Source organism: Oxyura jamaicensis, chromosome 1, assembly GCF_011077185.1.
Source record: "Oxyura jamaicensis isolate SHBP4307 breed ruddy duck chromosome 1, BPBGC_Ojam_1.0, whole genome shotgun sequence".
Classification (NCBI taxonomy): Eukaryota; Metazoa; Chordata; class Aves; order Anseriformes; family Anatidae; genus Oxyura; species Oxyura jamaicensis.
Window position 1 is genome coordinate 87,115,061 of NC_048893.1, and position 6,920 is coordinate 87,121,980.

Consider the following 6,920-nt stretch of genomic DNA (forward strand, 5'->3'; position numbering starts at 1 on the left):
ATTATAGCTACTGCCTTTCTCACATCAAAGATCAATCCAGCCCTGACCTTAGACTTACCCCGTGGGCCTGTCCAGAGCTATTATGAGTGATTAGTTCAGAATTTCCCCTGCAGCATTTCACAGAGATGTTATGATCTGCAGGTCACGGTAAGTGCTAGAGAAAGCTATGTGAAAGCTTTCTAATGATATCAAAATTATGTGAAGGAGAAACCTGCTCACCATCCGCAACATCTCCGTTCCAAGACACGGATCACAGCTGAATGACCTCGCAATGCCAGTCAGTCAGATGGCTGCCATCACACCGCTGGAAAACGGGGGCCCATAGTCTGTCCACATATATTGAAAGTGCTGTAGCTGGCTGCTGAGGTCTTCTTTAAAAAGTTTCTCATGGACTATACTGCAAGAAAAGGTAACTGAGCCATAAATGGGAGCAGTGAGATTTACAAAATAAAGGAAACAGGACTTGCGCTTCTTTTTGATCTCTTTTCATGTTATGAAAAATAGCTCAAGAATACTTTGATTGCTTCTTCTAACTTATTCTGCATTTTTTTTTCTGCAGTTAAAGGTTGGACTGGATGACCTTAGAGGTCTTTTCCAACCTGAATGATTCTATGATAATTTAACATTTCTCCTACCTATTTTATCACAACAGATTTCAAGAATCAGCTGAAGCTACAAATTTTGAAGGCAAACTTAAAACAAACTTGGAGAGGGAGAGGGTCATTTTTCATAGATCTATTCAAAACCCCTCATATATCCACATTCAGTATCAATTTTATTCAAATGTCCAACAAGCCCACTGCAGAAGAAGCATCTTTCTGAGGGATAATCTTAAAAAGTTTTAGAACATTTCTGCCTTCAATGATCTGGTGATGACTGCTCTTCCAAGAAAGCTCTCTCCAGATATTTAAAGAATCACCAAATTTTAGATAGCACAGAAGTAGCCAAGCTGGAATTTAGCCCACAGGGCAGGCATAAATGACTATATGAAAAATAGATGAGGAGATCTTTGATGAAAAGGGGGATTCAGTTACTCAGCTCATGTATAAGAAGGTCCTAGAAAAACATTGCCTGCTAATTCTGTGAAGAGGTTCGGCACTGACTCAGACCGAAGCATCTGGCTCTCTCCTGAATCAATGCCACCATTTCCTGAAGCCTTAAGGATTTTTTCTCTTCTTTTGGCAGCTTCACCTTCAGACACTGCACCCTGCTTGACTCATCTTAATATGGGATTGTAGCTGGAGACCTGTTACGGATTTTAGGCATACATGCTAAAATAAATAGTGATAACCACAGCAGCAGCAACAGCAATAAGAAAAGACCTTTTTAACAAAGAATACTAGGAAAAAACACCTATCTTTTAGCAGTGACATGCAATTAGAAAAACACTGTGCCCTGTCCTGACATTTGAAATTGTAATTGCAAACACTCATCAAATTGGCTTTTCCTCATTGTAATGATCCTGAAGAGTCACTGTAATTGCAACAGCTCTGTAATTTGCAGCAACTTTAGGGGGTGAATTTATTAGCACAAATGGTAGGAGTTGTAGGAACTTTTACTTTTACTATAGGGCAACTTTTACAGCCTGATGCATGGCGTGGAGAGGAGCAGTTATATCACCATGCTGACAAAAGCCTGTATTTCTTTGCTATCAGTGGAGCTGAAGAAATAATGCCTCATTTTCTGTTCATAAACTGTTTGTGACTTCTTACTACACGTATGTAATTGTCAAGTTACATGGTTCCTCATGCCCAAATCTGAGGAATGGCTGTATCAGAAATGGGCCAAGTGCCCCCTAGTAAATCTATTTAAAATTATTTCAGGGGTGAGGTCTGTGGAAGTCAGTAATGACAGCGATAGGCTCCTGGATTACTTAACTGAACATCAGAATATTATGTGTGGACATCCAGTGATGCCTGCACAAACCCTGCAAGATGATAAGCATGCCTCCCCTTGCACAATTTCACTTTTCCCTATCCTGCTCAAAGCTTCTACCTAGTTTTGGGGGTAATTTGATCAATCTGCGAGACAGTTGTTCACTGATTACTTGAAAACTGTTTCCAAAACATTAATTTCAGCATTGCAGATGCAAAAGATTTATCATAGCATCCAGACAGTTTTCCAGACCAGGAAAGCTTGCTTCAATTAGTTCTGTACTAATGCTTATGAGTGCAGTTTCCTTATCCTTTTCTCAGAGACTCTATGACCTGAGGTTTGAATTTTCCATTTCCTACAAAACCCATGATTTAATACCACGTATTCAGGGAGAAACCTATTACAAAATAATCCAAAAGGCTAATGATAACCTTGCATAAACAGCACTGCAGTTAGAGCTTTCTTTCTCCACAGCGATATTTCAGACGGTATCACATCAGAATTTTCTACAGCTACTTTCAACGAGGAAATGGCTCTGCAGTATCCTCTAGTATGCCAGGATCTTAAGCAGTACCTGCCCTTTTACAAAGAAAGAGCAATACAAAGCAGAAGCTGAAGCCATGTCTCCACAGGGAAGTGACAGGAAGAAGGAGGTGGGAAAAGGTGTGCTTTCCCACGACTGGAGGCTAATGCTAATGGTCTAAATTAGGGAATTTAAAATCTGTTTCTAGCCCTGAGGTGCTGTCTGACATTGGGCAGACCACTGGACCAACTCTGTAACATAAGGAGGTTTTTTTTGAACATTTCGTACTTTTCAAGAACATGAATGAACTCAATCAAAGTACTTTGAGAACATCAATTGAAAGACACTAGGAAAAAATACCATTAACAGTAGGAAATCTTGGCAAATGAATGAGCTCCAGCCTTCACCATATACATTACTCTCAAAGAAGGCAATAGCGCTGAGCTAAAAAGTTGACAAGGATATATCTTTGTCCTTTGTGAAGCACAGCCCTCTGGCAGCTTAATCCTTCTCAATACTACCAAGGCTTCTGTAACCTCGCTTCAAAAATGTAACAAGGCACCCCAAATCCACACGCCTTTATGAAAATTGACAATGCACGCAGCTTATAAGAGGAAATGTCACACTGCAAAGATGATTTGGAAAAGTAATCAGCAATTGAGTTCAATTTACAGCTTTCAGAACGTGCAGCCTCCCTGACTCATCCAAGCCACTCTGCTTTATCGGAACTGCCAGTATCACTCTGAGACAATGTATAATAAAATATGGAAAAAGTGTTTGAAATGTGTGACCTCACTGATGCAATGACATGAAAAACACTTTCTTCTCACTGTGAGATGTAATGATGTGGTTGCATTAGCTTGGAATCAGACCATATATTACTGCTGCTGCTGCCACTACTTCAGCCCTACCATTTCATGTCCAGCAGACTTCACGGTTCAGGGCACGCACATCCAGCCTCCTTCCCCAGTACGAAACGCAAGCTTCACTTCTGGCTACAGTCCTGAGTTATATGGGATGGAGCCACCCCTGCACATCATAAGGATGAAGTATTGTGAGACAACACCCTTATACGCCCCTTCCGCCCTCAGAGAGGGGCAGAAAATGGGTGTCCATGAGTTACTCTTTTGCAGATGGAGGAACATCAAATTATGATTTGCCAAATAATAAATAAAGCTTTTCTATTCTTTCCTCTATTTTAGTATAGAGCCTGGATGCTAAAATAACCCCCTGTGAGCTGGTTACTGTTATTCATTTGAATAACACTACTGCATTTATGATTTTAGTTCCAAATACTGCAGTCTTTCTGCATTTCATGGCTGTAACATACCATGGTGAGAGGATACTGCAGCATTTCTCCTAATGGCTCCAAAGCGCTACCAATGCCTGCAGTGCTAGGCAGTGCTGCATACAGTATCTGCAGAAGGAGAGAAACAGAATAACTCAGGTTGGAAGGGCCATCTCTCTTAAGGTTTCTAGCTCAAACTGTGCTCACAGAAGAGCTAACTTCAAAGTTGGGCCAGGGAGGGAGGATAAACAATAATCGCTTTCATCTGCCACTCCTGGGCAAGATAGAAAGTAAACACTTGTTTACATAGATTAAATGCAGCATTTCTAGGAACTGCTAAAGAACAAAATCACCAGGCAGTATAGATTTCATAGCAAGGAACTGATAATAAAAGGTCAGCCCTAGCACCTCATATTGCTACTTCACTGACATTTTCTGTTTTTCTAAAAGTCGAATATGCAAGCTAGGCAGCTGCCTTTTTTTAAGTCAAATTAAAAGTTAGGTCATTTCAGAGAGAGGCAGATTTCTAAACATCCTTGAATTATTCTCCCAGTGCAAACTCCAGCTGAAGCCACCCAAAGTCAATGCTGCAGACTAGTTTGCAGCTCTTCCAAAGTCTGTTTCAAACCAGTAGCTACTGGCCCTTCAACTGCTATGCTCAATTTACTGGTCAGAACACCATAAGGCACAGCGGTTAGCGTGCCAGTGAGTCAATGGAAACACATTTAAGACTGCAACTCTCAGCACTGGCAACATCAGTGGAATTATCTGGGTTGGAGCAACAGTGTGAAAATTTAACAAAACAAGCCTCATGTAGCCCCAGCTTTGCTCCATGAACCAAGCAGCTGAATGAACATTACTCAGAATGAAAACTTGTGTACGTACACTATTCTTTTTTTTTTAACCCCTAACAGGAGTTTTCAAATCACAGCTCCTCCCACTCCCCAAATACCACCCTTTTCTAAGGTGACTAAAAACTATCATGTCCCTCCTGTAAGAAATTCTGCTCTCTCTTGTTTTTATTCAGTATCAGAATGAAGCATGAAATTATTCAAAGTTCCCAGAAAGCACTGGAGTCAAAAACACAGAACTGGGGATTTTCAGGTAGTCCCTGGTCAGGACATGTCTGCACTGCCACAACAGCTACAGGAGTTGTAGCTCCACACCTTTCCTGCTCACTGTCTTCCCTGCACTCCTCTTCAGCCAAACTACTTCTTGATCTTGGTGCAGCATGGAGGTGCCACCCCAACCACTAAGAGGGAATGGGCAGAGTAGACCTTATGTAGGAACAGTGTCAACAGACACCTCGAAGCTTCATGTGCATGTCAACTGTAGGCAAAGGAAGACCGTCCCCTACTCTCCATAGAGGCTTCCTTGCACATCCTCTCTTTCCCCTGATTTTGTGTGGGTTATCTGAGGACTTCAAAGAATGGTGCTTAGAAAGGGTTATGTGGGGTGACGATCATATATATGATAATGTGGCACTTCCTGCTCAAATGACTTCCAGAATGCCTCTCGGGCACAGAGAGCAGTGTGCAGCGCTCCCAGATGTTGACTACGTGTCTAAGGATATAAGAGGGAAAAAATGTACACAATTGAGTTAGCTGGAAAACTTATGTGAGACTGGGCAGTTCAAGTCTGTACTCTGATGCTCATGGGAACAGTATGTTTCTTCAGTCTTCAATTTCCTCTTTCTTTAGACTTTGGCTACCTATGTCCCCTACTATTACCTAAGATCTTGAGCAGGGCAGCTCCAAAGAAACAACTGTTCTGTGTTGTCTGTATTTCCCCTTCCCCAAGCCTCTGCTACTGCTTCAGCTGGAGCTGAGGTTCTGAGCTTGATGACCAGTTTTAGGTTGCCCGGTGTATGTGGATCCACACTGGCTGTCAGCATGGACCACTTAGCTATTGCTCTACTGTGCTCTGAGCAAAGAGCTCAAGCCCTACATACAGTTACGTCAAACAAGGCTAAAAGCACACAGACACCTGGCTAAAGAGGTTGAAGGCAGCTTTTGAGATCTGGCACTGGTTAGTAAAGGTGTCCATCTCCTGGGATGCCTAAGATCCTGCAAAACAATGACAAAACAAAGTATCATGGGTTTGGAGATGCCTAGAAAAGAGCTACCATTTGGAACAAATCAACTCAGTTACCCATCACAGATCTTCCTTCTGAGAAGATCAGTAACAGAATGAAAGCTCACATGGAATTGTTTTGTTCATGGCCCAAATGGGGAAGAGGGGTAATGGAAAGGGTGGGAGAGAAATTTGCAGCAAGAAACAGTTTCTGGATCCTTCAGGATTATTTCACTGGAAGAGACAGGATCTGAATCTGGAGCCATTCCAATGGTCGTACTTTTCAATAGTAACACAGTAATGGCAGCATATGCATATGCAGAGTATGTTAGGTTGACTTTGGACTGTCTCACTTTCTAAATGTCCTCAAGTCTCATAGTTTTCTATGAGTCAAGCACTCAGCTAAATAAAGCACACCATTCCATGCTCTCCTGAGTAGGGTGGTTTCCTGATAGAGAAATTGAGAATATGGCATACAAGCACATTTCCAAGAGGCAAGGCATGGTTTGAATTTGCAGCACAGCAGTTCCTCAGGTGTAGCTTCTTGTTTCTAGCCCACGATAAATGCGAGGTAGCTTAAGAGGTCACGCTCAAAGATTTCAATAGGCCGTAGCGACACATGAAGTTTTTCTCAATGTAACTTCCTTATGTGCTTTATCTTCACATTAAAATACCCGCCAAGTTTTACAATGCTCACACACAGTCACAGCAAAATCAGCTTTGCATGGAAGCCTATGCCCTGCTTTGCAGCGTGGGCTGTTTCCATGCCAAGCCAGATTCTCAGTCATTCGGGCTCCACCTCTCCTCCAAGCAAATCAAACCAAAATGTCTAAAGGATTTTTTACAACAGGAGCAGGGAGTTCCTCCACCCTGCCCTATTCCCCTCTTTCTAGGAACTGGCAGGATCCCTTCGCACATAGTTAAGGGAAAGAGAGAGGGGGGTAGACACGATCACATTTTGTAGGATGTTATTAATGATGGAAAACAGCTACTTCAAATAGAGCTTTAATTTCAAACGAAGTAGTTTTCAAACTTAACTGCTGTCTTGCAGATAGAAGTGGGATGTCTGTGACAGCTGTCCTACAATGTGCCTCTTGCTGTATACAGTAGCTCTTCCATAAGGGATTGTAGATGGTTTGTGGTGGTGGGAAGCCCCTGCTC

General features: G+C 42.2%; 1 long non-coding RNA gene across 1 annotated transcript in view; it reads right to left on the reverse strand.

The window, feature by feature from the left end:
• Positions 1–3,659: 3,659 nt before the first annotated feature.
• The window catches only part of LOC118160329, a 76,651-nt gene continuing 73,390 nt past the window's right edge, over positions 3,660–6,920 (reverse strand). The window contains exon 3 of the long non-coding RNA XR_004747424.1: positions 3,660–3,815. This is a non-coding gene — a long non-coding RNA (uncharacterized LOC118160329). The remainder of the gene's footprint in view (positions 3,816–6,920) is intronic.